At 51.4% G+C, this 19,397-nt stretch overlaps 1 protein-coding gene across 3 annotated transcripts in view; it reads left to right on the top strand.

Moving 5' to 3' along the window:
• Positions 1–19,397, top strand: part of NTF3 (neurotrophin 3) — a 70,038-nt gene that overhangs the window by 14,781 nt on the left and 35,860 nt on the right. Inside the window, exon 2 of one of the 3 annotated variants that reach the window (XM_021090893.1) lies at positions 4,717–4,835. The exons of the other annotated variants lie outside the window; for them this stretch is intronic. The gene's annotated coding sequence lies outside the window, so the exon portion shown is untranslated. The remainder of the gene's footprint in view (positions 1–4,716; positions 4,836–19,397) is intronic. 3 annotated transcript variants of the gene reach the window in all.

Here is a 19,397-nt window from a genome sequence, read left to right as displayed (position 1 = left end):
TGAAGTCATTCTTGGCAATGGATGGTTTCTACACCTCCCCCCCATCCCACACCACACTGCCTCACACAACCATCACCCTCAGCCATGGCTTTCTGTTTTTAAATCAAGGGACAGTAGTGTTTCAAGGAGAAGGACAAGAGAAGAGCTGAAGCATTTATATCTGGGCTCTTTAAAAAAAATGTTTATTGAAATATAGTTGATTTACAGTGTTGTGTTCGTTTCAGGTGTACAGCAGATGATTCAGTTACCCTTATGCACATACATAGCTATTTTTCAGATTCTTTTCCATTATAGCTTATTATAAGATACTGAGTTTCCTTCCCTGTCTAGACAGTAGGTCCTTGCTGGTTATCTATTTTATAGATAGTAGTGTGTATCTGTGAATCCCAAACTCCTAATTTATCCCTCCCCCTTCCCCTTTGGGAACCCACCATACGTTTCTTTTCTATGTCTGTGAGTCTGTTTCTGTTTTGTAAATAAGTTCATTTGCATTTGCACCAAATGTGGAGGGACCTAGAGGTGATCAGACCGAGTGAAGTAATAAATCAGACAAGGACAGGCATCATATATCGCTCATGTGTGGAATCTTACAAAATGATACACTATCTGGGTTCCAGGCGAGTTATTTTGTTTGCCGAAGTCTAATCTAGAACGTGTTCACTCGGGGCCACGGACTGGGTAGAAGGGTGACTCACAGCCCTGAGGCATGTTAGATGCCTCGACTGCAAGAAGAGTTAAGAATGCTCCCCCCACCCCATAACCCCTCTGTAGATACACAGCAGTTGAGGGAGAAAATGCTTCTCGGGCTCTTTCTGCCTTGGAGCTCATGATGAAGGAATGGAAACCCCATGAACTATACAAAGACTTAAGCAAGAAGACCTGGGTTCTATTCACCAGGGGTCCTAACCACTTGGAGCCTTGGTGTCCTCTTTTGTAAACTGGGATAATAAACTCCACTGACTTAACATAATTAGTGTACAGTTTCAGATGAGATAATGCATTGGAAAGTGCTTTGCACGCTGGAAATTCCTTTACAAATATATGTTATGGTCGAAACATGCTAATAGCACATTGTCCTCTGTGGAAGGCGGCTCTCCTCCAAGCCGGGCTGGGAAAATGTTCCTTAAAAACAATGCTGCAGGAGTTCCTGTTGTAGCTCAGTGGGTTCAGAACCTGACTAGCGTCCATGAGGATGCAGGTTTCATCCCTGGCCTCTCTCCATGGGTTAAGGATCCAGCGTCACCGTGAGCTGCGGTGTAGGTCACAGATGCGGCTTGGATCCCACATTGCTGTGGCTGTGGCGTAGACCGGCGGCTGTAGCTCCCATTAGACCCCTAGCCCCGGGGATTTCTGGGCTGCAAGTATGACCCTAAAAAGAAAAAAAAAAAACATGTAAATGATGCTACAGCCCTGGATGTCCCTGCCACATTTGAGAGGTGGGGAGGCAATCTTTGGGGGGCACCAGGAGAAATGAGAGGACATGTTCGAGCTGTGGCTTGGAAGGACCACTGTGTTACTTTACCTCTTTCGGATGATGTCACCTGGGGTGTAAATTCAGGGTGTTGTCTTTCTCGAGGGGTGCACGGGACGGCGTGGTATTGAGAGTGGACAACCCGGGGCAGTTGAGATGTGCAGGAAACTGGGTTGGTGGGGGTTGCTTGCCCCTTCTGCGAGGCCAGTCCCCAACTTTGCCTCCAGCTGCTGCTCTTGTTATTCACCGCCTGCACCATTATATCTGCATCCGAGGGGAGAGGCCGAACTTGCTCCCAGCGGGATCGTGGGCCTGGTTGCAGAGCTCAGAGATGGCCCCCTTCCCTGTCTTCTGGTTCGTGTATTTATCACTATGAAAACCCCCTTGAAACATCCCTATTCTCATGTTGCGTCGACAATGCCTTATATCTTTGAGGTTATGAAATATTCAGTGTCCTTTCCTCTTCGCTCTTCCAACTGCCTCCAGGGGGTCGAGTCTGTCTGGTAGTGGGGTTTGCTGTTTCTTGTCGAGGGCTGGCTTGGTTACTCCTATGGCCAGGCTGTCTTCTGTGGCAGATTCTTTTATATCCCTTGCCTGTGGATTCCGTGCTTTGTTTCAGCTTCTTCAATTATTCGTGGCGTCTTGATCTTCTTCGAAGGATTCCTTGTAGCTCTTGGCCAATGAAAACCTCCCTTCTTTGTTTTCAAGCCTAGGCAGTTATAAGTGTATTTTTTAATATGTTTTCTATTGTGCACATGGACTTGATTCGGGAGGAAGAGGGTTGCAGTGGGTACCCAGCCTGCCATCTTGAGAAGGGAGTCCCCTCAGTTCTTAAGGATGCTTCGGTCAAGTGAAACGCGAAAGCCACAGTGGAGAAACCAGCATAGTTCCTGCCCCATAGCAAGGGCTTGTTTTAGATAGAGAAAATTGTTTTGTTAGTTGCATAGTATTGTAATTAAAATAGAGGATCAGTTCCCATTGTGGCTCAGTGGGTTACGGACCCAACATAGTGTCCATGAGGATTCGGGTTCGATCCCTGGCCTTGCTGAGATGGTGAAGGATCCAGTGCTGCTGAAAGCTGTGGTGTAAGTCGCAGATGTGGCTTGGATTGGGCATCGCTGTGGCTGTGGTGTAGGCCAGCAGCTGCAGCTCCGATGGGACCCCTAGCCTGGGAACGTCCATATGCCGCAGAGGCAGCTAAGTAAGAGAGAGAGAAAAATAAAATACAGCGTCAGCTGGGTCTTAAATCCCATTTCCACTTCTCAGCTATGACGTCTTGACAGTGATGCTATCAGTCAGTTTCCTTAAGTATAAAAGGATGACATGATGATGTTGGAAGGACGAAGATACAGTGTGGAGACTCAGAGAGTCTGGATCGCGGTCAGGTTCAGTACCTGTTAACTACAACTATCAGGACATTGTTAGTTAACCCAAGGGAGGAAATAACGAGATATAGTGCCTTCTTAGGGAATCTAAGGGCAGGAGCTGTGGCCACGCTTCATAAGACACTAACTTGGAGCCTTCAGGCCCTTCTCTGTCTATAGGACCAGGGCTCTCTCTGCGTCTAAACCCCACTCCCCCATCCCCCGTTCTAGGCCTACCATCCGGCAATCCCAGGGCCCCAGTTCCAGATTCCTTGGAGTGAGACTCTGACTGGCCCAACCGGAGTCAGAGAGACATGCTAGTTCCTTAGCAGGGGCCCCTGGATAGAGGTCTTGTCGTGTCGCACATGACTTCAGGGGCCCACCCTTTCAACAAAGGTGCAGGTTTCTGCAGCACAGGCCTGTGCACTGACCGCTCACCCCTAGATCTTCTAATACAAGCATCAGTAAATCACATTAGAACCGAAAGCGGTGCCCAGGTGAATGCAGACCACACCAGAAAGCAGAGTAGGTCGCGGGCGCGGGAAGTAGTGAACAAAGGGCAGAATCATGGGGAGTTCCCGTTGTGGCTCAGAGGTTAATGGACCCGACTGGTATCCATGAGGATGTGGGTTTGATCCCTGGCCTCCCTCAGTGGGTTAAGGATCAGGTGTTGCCATGAGCTGTGATGTAGGTTGCAGACACGGCTCCGATCCTGTGTTGCTGTGGCTGTGGTGTAGGCTGGCTGCCACAGCTCCAATTTGACCCCTAGCCTGGGAACCTCCATATGCCACAAGTGCGGTTCTAAAAAAGCAAAAAAAAAAAAACAAAAAACAGTTTGCTCAGGATTTATGGGCTCGTTTGTTTGCATACAAGGGTCAGGACACCGGGTGTTATATTGTGCTTGGTGCTTTAGCGCCTATAATCCCGCCCCCTTTAGCAACTCAGCAGGACAGGCATAATCCTCCCATTTCACAGATGAGGACGCTAAGCCTTGGAGAAGCCAAGCTACTTGTCCAGTGCAGCCTCGATCAGCAGCCAGATCCCTCTGACTCCATAGCTCCTGTGCTGCCCAAGGACTGAGCATCTCCTCCTATAAAAGTTAGAATTGTTGTCTGCCAGGACCATTCATCCTTCCTTGAGGATACACACCTTTCTGTCAGAATCACACACTTTCCCTGGTGAAGTTCTTGTATTGCCGTCTTGGGCCTGATTGTTAGATTAATGCTTGGTTAACGTTAAGTTTGTGACCCCTTTTTGTGAGACAGCCCTGATTTTTTACCAGTGTTTTATTACCCCAAATAAAAGGTGGGCATTCCAAAAGAACACCAAAAAACTGAGTTGCCTCTCACTTCTCTCTGTTTCTTACATTATCTGGGATTTTCGTTGATGCGTGCATCTTGGGGGCTCACAGCAAAAAAGAGTGAATGCGGGAGTTCCCGTCACAGCTCAGTGGAAAGGAATCCATGAGGATGCGGATTCAGTCCCTGGCCTCCCTAAGTGGGTTAAGGATCCAGCACTGCTGTGAGCTGTGGTGTAGGTCAGAGACGCGGCTTGGATCCCGTGTTGCTGTGGCTGTGGTGTAGGCTGGCAGTTGCAGCTCCGATTTGACCCCTAGCCTGGGAACCTCCATATGCCACACCTGTGGGCCCTAAAAAGCAAGCAAACAAAAAGAGTGACTGCACCCAGTGCCCCCCAACACATGCGTGTTTGAACAACAAGGTCCGAGGGTGGCTCTTGATCCCGCGTCAAGTATAGTGCAAACTCCTGGGACGTGATGCCTTGTCCCCGTGACACACTCTGCCTGGCTTCTCATAGCCAGACTTCTGTTCATCTTATTCCCAAAGCTTAGGACCGCCTTCCAACTTTGTTTGACCATTACAGGTGCTCCCACGGGAAGCCTTCCCTGAGGCCAGAAACATATGACATCCCTGGCATGTCATTCACTGCATTATAGAAGCTCAAGTGTCTGTCTCCCCCATGAGCCTGTCCACTCTTTGTAGGTAAGGACCCTACTCTGATTATGTCCCCCAGGAACTACTACAGCACTTCAGAAATGTTGCTTATGCTGACCTGGACTCCAGGCCCCCTTACAGTGGCACGGGAGGGGTCCCAGAATTTGGCGAGACTCTTTCCAGCCTTGATGGGTCACTCTTGGTCGAGTGTGTCTCTGTGGTTGTCTTTCAAAGTCTCCTTTTCTTCCCTGGGAAATTTCAGCTGGGTAACTTTAAAAAGCAGCTGCTTCATTCTTGGCCCAGGCTACAAAGACTTGGCTCTGCCGGCAGGTGATTCTTTACATCAGTGTCCAGAAAGCATCGTCTATCCAGAAATATTTAGTAGGCTCCTGCTCTGTGCTGGAGCACTGTTCTCAGTGCAGTGGACAGAGCACAGAAGGAGAAAGGTCAACCCTCTGCTCTCAAGGAGCTTGGGTTCCAATGAAAAACAATCCTTAAGTGCAGAAACAGACAAGCAGATGGGTGGATGGTTAGACAGACAGGCAAGTGAAGTTTTCTTAGGGAGATGAATGCCAGGATGGATGATAAAACCAAGTGATATGATGGCCAGTGGGAGAGGTTATTTAATTTAATTAAATTAATTAATTTATTTATTTTACGGCTGCACCCAAGCATATGGAAGTTCCCAGGCTATGGGTCATATCGGAGCTGCAGCTGCCAGCCTACACCACAGCTCACGGCAATGCCAGATCCTTAACCTGCTGAGCGAGGCCAGGGATCAAACCCGCATCCTCATGGATGCTAGTAGGGGTTCTTAACCCGCTAAGCCACAACAGGAACTCTGATAGGTTGTTTTAGATTGCTATGTCCAAGACACAGCAGAAGACTGGGACAGAGAGTCAGAGAGGCTGGCTAGATCGTGTGGGCCATACGGTTTATTTGCATGATAAGTTGCAAGGTGTGTAATTGGAAGCTGTGCCTCCAGCCAGACGGTAGGAAGCCAGAGTTTTTCCCCTTCAGGTGTGTTGGGATGCCATCGGAGGCTTTGGAGCAGGGAATAATGTCATCCAGTTAACATCTCTAACGGGTTGCTCTGCCTGCTTTGTCGGGGACAGGCTATAGATGTAGAGACAGTGGGACACATCAGATGCCAATTCAGTGGGCAAGAGAGAATGGGGGACTAGACTCAGGGGGTCGGGAGGGTATTAATAAGGAGCCAGAAGATTTGGGATCTGTTTTGGAAGGAGGGCTGGAAGAACTTATTGATGGAAGAGTGAGAGAGAAGAGTGTACAGAAAGCTATCAATTGGAGTTCCCTGGTGGCTCAGCAGGTTAAGAACCTGGCGTTGTCACTGCTGTGGCTCTGGTTACTGCTGTGGTATGGGTTTGATCCCCAACCAGGAACTTCCACCTGCTGGGGGCATGGCCAAAAAATGCTGTCAGTGGAAGAAGGAACAACAAGGTCTGGGCCAGGAGGCCTGCCTTTGACCATGTTGGCATCCTAAGGCCCCAGAAAGAGCTGCCTTTCAGCCTGAGCACTGCAGCGTGTGCTGTGGCCAGGCGCACAAGAGAAAGGAAAATAGAATGTTCGGTATGCTTCATTTATCCGGTCTGAAAAAAGAACTCTGCTCAGTGACCTAATGGGCATAAACTCTGGTGCTGCAAAACCCTCTCGGCTCTCTGCTGAGTGCCTGATATGGTAAGCTCTCGTGTCCTTGCTGATGGGGAGCAAATACAGAAATGCACGGCCCCTCACCTCCGTGAACTCCCAGTGGATCTAGGGAAATAAGACATCGGCAGCTAAACGCAGCTCAGGCTCAAAATGACCAGGGCCACGGGACCGTTATCCACAGAGGACCGTTGGAGTTCCAAAGACTGCTGGTGGGTGATTGAGGACACCCCTGGATCAAGCAGGAGGATTAGGGGACAGTTCTGGATGGTGCTGATGGAGGCACCGGGGTGGGAAGGCATGGGGTGCTTGGGGCTGGACTGATGCCTGAAAGGGAGAAATCCACGCCGAGCAGTAAGAGAAGCTGCATCCCAGAGCAGCGTCTAACCCCCTCGCCTCCACCCTGGGCATCGTGGTTTGGGGTAAACGCCTTGCCACACCCCTCATGGCTCCTCTTCCCTTTTGCTGCTTAAGGTTTGCATTATTACCCCCTCGGTGCGTTCTTTGAACTTTTGGCAACTCCTCTTTTGGTCTCCTCATCTGTTCTGAGTGTAACTCCTTGCTCCATCTCGTGGGCTTTGCTTTGTAGGCTGTAGTGTTTGAGATTCCGCCCTCCTGGAGTGTTTCTCTGAATTAGCATCATCGGGTCCCTGTGTTGCTCTTTTGCTGCCAACCCATGACCCAGGAAAGGAAGGCCTCCCTTGAGTGAGGAGGAGGGCTCTGGAGAAAAAGCTACAACTTCCAGCTACCAAGTTTACAGGGCTCTGCCAAACCTGCCTTTACATGGAAAAGCTATCTTCTTTGGGGTCGGTGGAAACAAATCATTGGGCTCCTTTGGGATGCGCCAAAATACTGCTTTGCAGAACGGCAGAATAATCCATCAGATTACAGCCCAGCATTCACTACTTAAAACATTCTTGCCCATGCATTGGCTGGCGTGTGCACGTACACATCCACGCATCTCTCCATGCCCTTTTCTAGCCTCTGATGACGTCTCACCTCTCCAGGAGGCTGGAGTCCAGGGCTTATAAAGCTTGGATCCTGGAAAGCTGCTCCTTCTGCCTCGCCAAGATGGCATCTCCTTCCTTCTTCCCCTGGGGAATCATTGGCCGCTGGCCAGTGGTTGGGAGCTGGATGAGAAACACCCTTGATGTCTGGCGGTTCATCCCTAAAGCCTGGCGCGAGTCTGCATTGTGGTCCATGGGCTGGCTCCACCTGGCTTTGGGAGAACCCCATTTGAGCTTTTAATCGGTCCCATGATTCCCAGAGGGACCTGGGACTGTGTGGGTTTAGAGGAGCAACCGGCCTCCTTTCCTCCTGGCCCCTCTGCAGGGACCTTTTGCTGTGTAGCCGTCCTCACGAGACACAGGAGAGAGAAGTAGGGCAGAGAAGCAGGTGAAAAGCCTCAGTCTTGTGCCTTTTCTTAAACTCCATCCTGAGGTAGGAGAAACCAAAGATATTGCTCTTCCTTGATCAAAGGAAGGGATATAGGATTCCTCTGAATTCTTATGAGGTTGGATACACTCCCAGGTAAGGAGACTTCTGCTCTTTGCTTTGGCCATCCGGAAACCCATTACCACAGTGTGGTTGGCTTAGATTTTCTTTATCAAGTGAGTAGACTCCCCTTTGCCTCTTCAGTTTCTGAATGGTTATCACCATTTCTCATAATCACTCAGAGTAGAAGAGCAGCTTTGACGCATTTAATCTCCAGAGAATGGTGATCGGTGATAAGTATTTATGAGGTGGGGAACCAGGCTCAGTCCTGTGTGTGTGATCTCAGGACCCCTCCCAGCAACTTGATGAAATAGCAATTTTATTTCTGTTCCGTTTTGCAGACAAGGCACCTGGGGCTTGGCAGACAAGGCAGGTTTGTCTCCATTGCCTCTAAGATCATCTGAGACACTGTGTATTTCACTTGTTTTTCTAAAGTCGTTTCTTATTCTCCCTGTATTATAAGCTAATTCCAGCGGGAGTGGGGGGACTTTGGATCTTTGCTGCCCTGCTGCATCTCCAGCACCTGGCGTGCTTCATGGCACGTGGATGAGTGTGTGTGGAAGGACTGTGTAAGTTTTCCAAGATTAAATGGCTGGGAAGGGGTGGCTGATCTGGGAATCACCCTTTTCTGGTTTCAGAGTCTGCACTCCTAACCATGACCTCCCCCTGCCCTCTTGTTTAATGTATAAATGATTCCCCTTCTCCAACTCTGCCCCTCTCTCCGCTGCCTTTCATCCTTCTCGCTGGAACTGAGAAAGCAGGGCTGTCATTTACTAGATGCAGTAAGTGAGGTCCCCCGACCCTCCCTGCCTGGTAACCTCGTCCCACTCCATCTCCCAGTATGATCCTTGCTTCAGCCCCACTTAAGTCAGAGGACTGAGTTCACAGATCTGGTCATTTTCTGTAATCGGAAACACAAAACACTTCCCTCCTTCATCCAAGAGTTTGGGCTTTTCCTAGGTTAAGATCAGGGCCAAAGAAGCACCATATTGCTGGTTAGGGCTACGTGAAATCCCCTCTTTCCCACATCCCGTCAGTGGGAAATGGAAACGATGATAGTTGAAGCTGTGGGGGGTCCTTTCAAACATAGTTATAACAAAACACTGGTTTAGGATCATGAAATAAATATGTCCATTATGGAGAACTGGAAAGATACCAGAATCAATGAAAAGAAAGACAGTTACCCGAAATCCATCAACATTTTAGGATATATCCCCTGAAATTCTTTTGCTCTGTGTGTTTGAGTGTGTACATGCACATATGTCTCTGTGTATTTCCCCTTTTTTTATAAGGGGGCTTATCATACCTGATAAAATTTATAGTTGAAAATTTTCCACTTCATATTGCTTTATATGTATTGTTCTCTGTAAGTTCACTTAATTTTCACTGCATGATCTCTCATCATATGCCATACTTTAATGGTTTCGTGACTGTGGCCCTGTTTTGGTTTGGTTTGGTTTTGGTTTTGGTTTTTTTGGCCACACCCATGGCATATGAAAGCTCCTGGGCCAGTGATCGAATCCGAGCCACAACTATGACTGCGCCACAACTGCAGCAATGCCAGATCTTTTACCACAGTGCCCCGGGGGAACTCCCTTGGGCCACTGCTTTCATACTACGGTTAACCATCCTTTATTCAATGTTTATTCACAGATGTGATTCTTTCTTGGAGGAGATTTCTAGGAGGCGCTTTTCAGCTCAGGGCCCATCTCACATGGTGCCTTGGGAAAGCACTTGGGTGTGGAAGCCAGGCCAGCTTGGCTATGAATCCCAACTCCCTCACTTACTAGTGGGGTGACCTTGGGTACGTCGCCTACACATCTGTCATCCTCAGGTTCCTGTACAAAGGGAACAAAAAATCCAATTCACTGAATTGAGTGAGGCTGAGATGATCAGTTCGTGCAGAAGGCTTCTAACAGTGCATGGCACATGGGGAGCCTTGAATCGAGGGCAGCATTCAAGGAATAAATGTTAAGATGGATAAATCAATAGCAGACTATTAGGGATTGTACCTGTATTCACGTTGTTTCTTGCCAGGGTGACAGCCCTCCAGGGCCTTCGGACTTAGTGGCCAGACGTGTCCTGCAGTCCCAGGACGGGCTCTCCCCTCCCTTTCCTGTGCTCCTGTCTCTGAGGCTCTTGCTGTCTCCCAGGGTGAGGCTTTTATCCACCCACATGCGCATGATTCACGCCCCCCACTCTCTCCCTTGTTGTCAGTTTATTTAATCCCTTTTCAGGAAGAATTAGAGCCCAGCCTCAGCTTTTCCAGTTGGCTCTATCTGTGGGTCTTGTTGTAAATCCATTCTCTTCGTGGTTTAGACATCTTCTCGATCCGTGTCCAGCCTGTATTTGTTTTCCCTGCAGATGTTGGGGGTGGTTGGAGGATGTTTGGCTCCCATCAGCCTAGCCTTCTGCCCCTTCAAGTTCCCCTACTTGTTTGGGATCTTGACCTGGCTGCCCACAGGCCAGGGACATCTGGTTTGAGGGTCTCCCCAGTCTGGTGATGCCAGGAGTGGCACAGTGACCAAGACTTTCTGGAGCTTAGGGAGAGGATGCTGGGGCCCCTGCCAGGTGCAGCTGGAGTTTCTCCACTTGGTCGGGAGCTCCTTGGCTCCATGGGATGCATGACTCAGCTCATCTCCTGTGGCTTGTGAACAAAAACTCAACGTCCCATTGTCCGCTGTGGACACAGAGTGAGGCAGGGGTCTGGTTAGACCACGAGAGTGGGGCAGCTTGTGCATTTCATGGGGCTTCCGTAACAACCTGGGCGGGTTTAAACAACAGGAATTAGTTGTGGCACAGCTCAGGGGGGCCAGGAGCCTGAAATCAAGGTCTTGGCGGGGCCCAGCTCCCTCAGAAGGCGCTAGGGAAGAAGCCGTCATCCCAGGCCCTTCTCCCTGCTTCTGGCAGCTTGTTCCATCACCGGTGTCCCCCACCTTCACAGGGCGCCTCGCCGAGTGTCTGCACATCGCCTTCCTTCTGCGCGTGTCTGCCTTTGCCCACATGTCCCCTTTTCGTAAGGACATGGGTCATGTTGGGACGCAGCCTAATGATCTCATTTTAACTTGCTGCCTTCTGTAAAGACACGATTCCAAGGAAGGGCACACACACTCTGAGGTCCTGGAGGGTAAGAGCATCCCTTTGGGGAGACCCAGTTCAGCCCATGGTAGGAAGGAGAGACACTGAGGGTCCCTAACCACCCCACCCCCCTATGCGCGCGCGCGCGCGCGCGCACACACACACACACCTTGGGCAGTGAGGTCTGTGCCCAGATAGGCAGTCAGCTCTTTTCATGATTAACCTGAGGCGGGGCAAGACCTTTGCAGGGGGCTCGGTTTCAGTGCGTGATCCCGTGATCCCCGTGGGGGAAGATGCTTTCCTCCCTTGTCTCAACCCAAACATTTGCATTTTCCACGGGACTCCTGCCTCCCTTCCCCCACACCCTGGGAGGCACTGGAATCTGGAGGGAAAGCATCCCAGCAGGAGGCCAGCCGGTGGGGAATGGAGGGACCAGACAGATGGAGTTGGAAGGGGGGGTGGCGGGATTAGGAAGGGACTGGAGAGGAGCGCCAGGTTGGTGGGAGGCTGCAGAAGGTTCCAGGCCTGCCCCAGCCCCACCCCTAGGCTGCGTGCCCCTGGCCTGGGCTGTTAACTCCTCTGCGGGTGAGACTCAGACCGCTGGCCTCTCTCTAGGACACCTTCAGTGAGATCCTGATGTGTGGAGCACATGGGGGTCCCCAGCCCCGCAGGGAGCCCAGCCCCCTTCCCGTGGAAGCATCTTTCAAGCAGGGGCAGGTCACCCATCACGCATCGGGCGCCCCGCCTGCTGGTCTGCTGACCTCTAACCGGCTCCCACTTCCCTGCCTCCCGCCTCCTGTTTCTTCCCACGTGGAAGCTGGCTACTCCTTTTCACGAGTCCCGTTATTCTTGGGCTGCACACATCTGTCTTCCATCGCTGTCGGCCCTGGGAGGCTATGCCAAGCCTCTTGAACGCAGCCTGTGCCTGCCTGGCCTGGACCGCGCGAGCAAGCTGGGAGGTAGGAAGATGCCTGTATCTGGGGTAGGCCGGGTGGGGGGGAGTGTCGAGGGGGCCCTGGCTCTGACTCCTCAAGTGCTGCCCAAACGAATTAAATGAACCTTCCGGTTGTGATCGCCCACGATCACAGTACTGCACACACAGCTCACAACACACATGTACACACCATTTCCCATATTCCAAGGGACTTAAGCCCTGCTCAGGCCACTGGTTTAGCCTGCAGGCCCCCTGGGCGGTGGAGGCTGGGTCTGCATCCTGTTTGAATGGATGGTAGGGAAGGGCAGGGGGTGTGGCTCAGGGAAGGGAGGGTCCTATTGGGAGCACTCTGCTGACTCAGAGATGCTGATGGGCAGGAGGCTGGCTCTCTTCATCCTTCTACTGAAGCCCCTTCTGTGATGGACAAGGGATGGTGAAGGGGATGCAGAGAGAAGGGTCAAGCATGAACGTCAAGGGTAAGAATCAGACAGTCTAGGCAGACCAGCTGTGGCACACTGGGGGTCATGGTGGTCCTTCCCAGGCTGGCTAAGACTCAGTGCACTGGGGGCCAGTGGCGGAAAAGAGGGTGTCACAGGGCACCCAAGCTGCTTGCTTCTCGATGCTGTCTTCCTTCAGGCATCCTGAGAATCCCACAGTCAGAGGCCCGGGCTCAGGTCTTCAGGGGCACCTACGTTTTTCTCAGCAGGGACTCCATGGGTACTTGCGTGGGGCTTTTCTCAGTGATGCGGGTTACATGGCAAAGCATTAACCGCCACGAGCCTCCCCCCCCCCCCCGCACCCCAGCCCCCTGCCATCACCATGACAACCAGGAACACCTTCCCGAATTTCCAAATGCCCTCTAGGAGGGGCAGGACCAGCCCCTTCTGAGAGTCACGTAGACCTACGTTGATTAAATGAGTAAAGAGCAAATGAATAATACCCTCCTTCAGTGGTTTTGCAGCATGCTCCAACATCCTCTGCTCATTCTAGGAAGGTATTGAACCCTGGGAGCCGGACCTCTCCAGCCCCAGGTGGAGCCTTGCCGATTCTTGAATCCATCTCCCTCTGCTGGGACCGACTGCACGCAACCCTCCCAGGCAGGGCTGCACAGGCTCCTCCGGGGGAGCTTGCGGGCTGGGCAGGCATTGTCCTCCTTCTGCCTCTGCCCAGCTGGGAGCTCTGGGAGCCCCTCCTCCCCCTCGGCCCCTCCCCCTTGGAGCAGCAATTGGGGTCAGAGCTAAGTGTCTGGCTGCTGGAGGAGAGGTCTGTGTAAGAGGCCCTCTCAGCAGCGCAGTGCAGATGGAGTGATGAGGACCAGATTCGGTGTCTGAGCTCCGCTAGTCACCAGGATCTTTACCAGGCTTCCTGGAACAGACCAGGAAACAGAGCGAGTTCCTTTAGGTCAAGTGATTTGGGCCCAAGCTCCCCGGAGTCCTGGAATGACTCTGTTCGTAGTCGAGTACGCCAAGCCCCCGGCAGCTGCTCATCAGAGCGATGGGTGCAGGATGGGAAGTTCCAGCTGCCTTCCCCACCCCCCCGCACCCACACAGGGGTGCGGTGCCGTCTCTTCTTGGGTTTGCTCACCTGCACTGTGGGGACAGTGATCATCCAGCTCCTTTTGCTACACAGATAGGAAATGAGCACAAAGAGGAAATATTTATGAAGTGTTTTGAACTCCAGAGGGAACAGGCGCTGTGCACGCCCATGGCATCTTAGGGTTTGATGTATGCCCGCTCAGAAGGTGGAAATTAACCTAATCCAGCGGTGAGTGTCCTGGTCAGAAAGATCCAGGGGTTTGCGAACCAGAGGCCCCTGGGGCCCCCCTCACCATCCTGGGAGGCCTCCCATCCAGCTTCTACCTCGACTCTGTCCTCTTCACAGCCAGACTTCTTTTTTTTTTTTTGTCTTTCTAGGGCCGCACCTGAGGCATATGGAGGTTCCCAGGCTAGGGCTCGAATCGGAGCCGTAGCTGCCAGTCTGTGCCACAGCCACAGCAACTCAGGATCTGAGCCGAGTCTGTGACCCACACCACAGCTCACGGCAATGCCCGATCCTTAACCTACTGAGCGAGGCCAGGAATCAAACCCGCAACCTCATGGTTCCTAGTCAGATTCGTTAACCACTGAGCCAGGACGGGAACTCCTCAGCCAGACTTCTTAACGGCGATGCCAGTGTCCTTTCAGTGCTCAGACTGCCACCCACCCACACACTCCAGAGCTTCCTCTGCCTATGGCCTCATCACTAAACCCAGTGAAAAAGCCGGCCTCCTCCTGCTGGGCCTCTGAGCATCCTCTCCCGAGCTGTCGTCCTCTCGAAATTCTCTCTTCCCTGGATCCCCGACTTGATCCTGCTTTCCCCCTGCCTCTAGCAGTCTCTTCCTGGTTTTCCTAGCTGACTTTTCTCCTCTGCCTGACCTGGGCTCCTCCCTCTCCTTAGCCAGTGTCAGGCATCCAGTGGTCTTATGTGTGGGGCTGACTTTCAGAAATAACAGGGACCGTGGCTCAGCGGTAACGAACCCAACTAATATCCATGAGGACACGGGTTCTATCCCTGGCCTTGCTCAGTGGGTTAAGGGTCCAGCATTACTGTGAGCTGTGTTGTAGGTCACAGATAAGGCTGAGATCTGGTGTTATTGTGGCTGTGGTGTTGGCCGGCAGCTGCAGTTCCGATTCAACCCCTAGCCTGGGAACTTCCATATGCCCTGGGTGTGGCCCTAAAAAAAACGAAAAAAAAAAAAAAAAAATACAGGGACTCTCTCTAAAGCTACAGACCCATAAACCCCGGTGCCTGGGTGATGCTCTGCCCAGATGTCTCATGGGCATCAAAAACTCAGTGTGTCCCTACCTTCACATGGGCTCCCTCCGTGCCACAGACCACTCTCCCTGGAGGGAACGTTCTCCATCGTTTCCCAGCTTAGTGAGGAGGAAATCCTGCTGCCACATCTGGTGGCGTCAGAGCCTGGGCTTGTCCCCCTGCCGTGCCCCACGATCAGGCAGCCTCCACATACCTCCAGGTTCTGATCTGTGAGGCCGCTCTTGGGTTTGTCTAGATTCTCCTCATCCCCACTGCCACCCCCTCCTCGAAGCCACCTTCATCTCTTGCTGTTCCCCAGCGTTGCACAGCTCATTGGATTGTTTCTCCACTTGAAATGCTGTGGTTCCCCAGTGCTTCTGAGTCCTTGAGATGACCTCCGTCCTGTTTATACTTCCTTCTCTCCCTGTCCAGCCCCCTCCCCTCTCTCCTGCAGCCTGGCTGGGTCTCAGCACACACCATGCACTGTCTTGCCTCTGATCCTCAGGACTGGGGTGTCAGCTCCTACCCCCTGGAACCATCTCTCTGCTCCCCGTGCTTCTTGCCCGGCCCTTGTCACCCTTCAGGTGTCAGCTTCAGCACCGCTTCCGTGGGAGGTTGTCCCGAATCCCCTGTCTGACCCTAGGGCTCCCTGCCACATGCTCCCAAAGTACCCTAGACTTTCTCTAACACCCCATTTTGGTTTTTTGGCTAGGCCCACAGTATGTAGACGATCATACCCTCACTGCAGCAGTGACACCACCAGGTCCTTAACTGCCAGGCCACCAGGAAACTGCAACATCAGCTTTATGGAGCTGTAATTGATGTACAGTACAAGGGACCTGGTTTTTCTCCCCCCCCATTTCTTATTCTAACTGGTTCAACACCTTTCTTACTAGACTAGAGACTCCTGAGGGCAAGAATCATCTGCCCCATTGTTTTCTTTTCTTTCTTTCTTTTTTTTTTATTTTTTTTATTTGTCTTTGTTTTTTTAGGGCCCCTTCCACGGCGTATGGAGGTTACCAGGCTAGGGGGTTGAATCGGAGCCGTAGCCACTGGCCTACTCCAGAGCCACAGCAACGAGGGATCCGAGCCACATCTGCGACCTAAACTGCGGCTCACAGCAATGCCAGATCCTTAACCCACTGAGCAAGGGCAGGAATCGAACCCACAACCTCATGGTTCCTAGTCGGATTCATTAACCACTGAGCCATGACGGGAACTCCTGGCCCCATCATTTTCATCCACACTGAACACAGAGCCTGGCTTCAAAGAAGCATTCAACACGCGGTTGTCAGACGAAGGGATGAGTGCGTGAAGGGTGTTTGCCGGGAGGCAACCTGGAATGGGATCAGAGATCAGGCCTGGGATTAAGGCACCAACTTCCTCAGGGTGGCATTAGGAATTCTCAGCACCAGTCGCTAACCCCGTTCCCTTTGGCAGTAGTCACTCGGTGCCACACAGCCAGGTAAAAAGTTGAATGAGGTTCAATCCCTTCCCACAAGCAGCTTATTGCTTCTTTGAAAGGCTCTTAAAACAAGCTCTGAAATGATTTTGGCAGTAGACGGACCGGTTCCTTGTACCTCTGTGAGCAGTGATGCAGAAAAAGGGAGCGTGTAAGCACATGCGCACACGCACATGCATGCTCCCAGATACGGTGCCCGTATACAGGGACATGCCCACACCCTTTCTCTCCTTGACAAGATGGTACCCACTTTTCAGTTTGGGTTCTTGGCCTGCCAGGGAACATCCCATTAGCCTGCGTGCTGGGGAAGCAGACGTGACCAGTTTTGCTGGTTCCCTCTGCACCTCCACCCATCTGGCAAGCGCTGCCATTATATTGTCCTTCCCCCTGAAGTTAACACCTGATTTGTACCCCCCACCCCAACACACACACACTGACTTTCTCCTTTCTGTGCATAGAATTCAACTTTGCTTCCTCTTCTGGAGTCTCAGGTGGGATGACGTCAGAGGATGGAGAGTGACCACGCCCTTCCTCCTTGACCCCCAGCACATTTCCTGGAGGCTCCCCAGAGGCAGCCAGTTCCTGCTGGTGGAGAAGCATCTGACAAGAAGCCTGGCGGAGCCCCCAGGCCCCGTTAAGGACGCATCTGTCCTTCCCTCTGATTCCCCTGCTCGAGTGACACACAAGGGCTGGTTCCTGCCGTTCACACCCCAGCAAGAGGCTGTTTCCCAGACGTCTTATAAGTGATTCCACTCTCTTTGGGGCTGTTTCGTATTTCAATTATCGTCAGGGAGGAACATATGTGTGGGATGTTTGCTTGGCTGTGAGATTTCATTTCCATTTCTTTACACCTGCGGTTACCATGTGAGACAGAGAAGACAGAGCCCAGCTGATGTCCCAGACTCGGGTCATCAAGGTGCTTTGGCTGTCGTTCCCAGAAGGGGCTGCGGTCCTAGAGCCGATGTCATCAGCATGGCATTTGTGGGGCTGGCTTTCTTCTCTTTGGGGTCTCTGCCTCTCAGTCTCCCTCTTTCCCAGGCTGTGATGTGAGCTCTTGGTGCTTTATGCGCACAAGATACTTGATGCGCCCTTCCAGATGCTCCTTTCGATTTGCAGCGTGTCCCCAGGGGCCAGCTTATCCTCTGGCTTTTCCTGCTTTTCCTGATCCCACCTGTCGAATCCCCCATGGAACCTCCTGAGAGCAGAGCCGGTCTCTGTCTTGTTCTTTTGTCCCCACAAAGCCATGAAGGGAGCACATCTGTATATGTTCCTTTCTGTGTCCACATGTATTATTAGGCATAAAACTGAGACATATTTCATCATCGTTTCCCCTCCCCCCGCTCTGTGACCTCAAGACATCTTCCCAGGCAGGACAAGAGAGGGCAAGGTCCCCTCCAGTCCCCCACTCCAGCTTTAACTTCATTCTTCCCTCTTTTACCATAAACTGGATCAGAACCAACAGCCCTGTCGGAGTACATTTCTCTGCCTCAAAAGCGTGCCCCAGAGAGCATTTGATTCCTTGGCAGCGAGGCGTAGGCTTAATTAATTTTTCTCTTTTTCCCTTTGAACCTCTTGGAATACACACACATACTCACATTCGTGCACAATTGGGTGTATAAGAATTTTAATGGCAGGTGGTGTTAGCAGTTCTTTTCCTCCTGATACAGACCAGGGTTTTTCCATCTGGACTTTTTAGCAGGACCTAAGAATATTGACTTTCTAACCCCTTGGATTTGGGTGGAGCGAGCCAAGCGGGAATGGGGGAGAAGGTTCAAGGAGGAAATATGCTTATATATAAATCACACGTGAAGGCAGTTTTGAAGTCATTATTGCTTCAGGATGTGTGAACCGTAATTATTTTTTAAGGTCTCAATTTGCCCAATGAGCATTTCCCGGGGTTGCAGCTCCAGGCATGACGTCTTTGCTGTCAGGGGGTCCAGCCTGGTCTGATAGGAGTTTAATCACTTTCAAGGGGGCCCAGGGTGGGATCTGGTTTCTCCCAGCTGTGGTCCCATCCGCCTGCAGGCTGATGGCCACATGACCTCGTCGACTGAGACAATGGAGTTCAAATGAAGAAGACACTTCTTTTCTTTTCCTTCTGATTTGTTTTAATGCTCGGCTGCACATGGCAGTAAATCGCTTCTACGCAGCATGGCTGTTGGTCGTTAAACTTGCCTTTTGCCCTCATCAGCTCCCCGCTCAAAACAGGCAGTGCTGTTTTGCCCCCCCAGCTCTAAAAGTGACTTCTCAGCTGCCCGCCATCACCCTTTTGACCCCCGACCCGGTCCTGCCTTCTCCCCACCCTCTTCCCCATCTGCACACAACCACTTTCCAAGCCTCCAGCCCTCATGCTCCAGCTGCTGCCGCCCTGCACCAGGAATGGTCGTCCTAGGCAATAGCTGTCAAGGGTCATGTACAATACCCGCCCCCCTGTGTTTTGGGCATGTTTTACATCCCCAGAGAGTCGTTCTGAGTAATGAGGAAGGTCAAATGGGGGCAGTCTACAGGAAGAAACTCCTCGAAGGAAATCTGTGTCCATAAGCTATGCCCATCCAAGATGTATGTTGGGGGTTAGTTACTTAAAGAGAAATCGGAGAACTCGGAGGACCTGGCAAAAGAAAATTGAGGGAATGCTGAAAATGTTTGAGGGGTATGTGTAAGAAAATCACACAGGCTGTGGTGGAGAATTCGATTTGTGGTGAAACTTGGTAACAGGGTAACTTGTTCTTTCACTGAAGTGTGCGTCAGGGGGCAGCAAATTCAGCATGTGTGCTATCATTCTACACTTTGGTCATAGCAGACATCACTAATCAACCACAGCATTCCCTCCCATGGTCACTGCTTTGCACACAGAGCAGACATCACTAATCAATCATAACACCCATTCCCACTGAGCTTCCCAAGGTCTTTTAATCCTCATCATGGGTCTCCATGGAGCCATACATCAGTCAGTTGGATTTGGAACTTAGACTGAAACCCATTTGGGACCTCTTGTTTTATGGAAAGAACATTAGAGTCAGAACACCTGAATTCTAGTCTCCAGCCTACTCCTTATTAAAAATCAATTTTTAATAATAATTATCTAACTTCCATTTCCTCCTCTCTATCACAAAGGTCTGAGGTCAGGTTAAGTAAGATAACAGGGAACTTTTCAGGTAAATATGCGGTTGTGTCTCGAACA

Source organism: Sus scrofa, chromosome 5, assembly GCF_000003025.6.
Source record: "Sus scrofa isolate TJ Tabasco breed Duroc chromosome 5, Sscrofa11.1, whole genome shotgun sequence".
NCBI lineage: Eukaryota > Metazoa > Chordata > Mammalia > Artiodactyla > Suidae > Sus > Sus scrofa.
The sequence above is the reverse complement of the archived record's forward strand: the minus strand, read 5'-3'. Positions and strand labels throughout refer to the sequence as shown.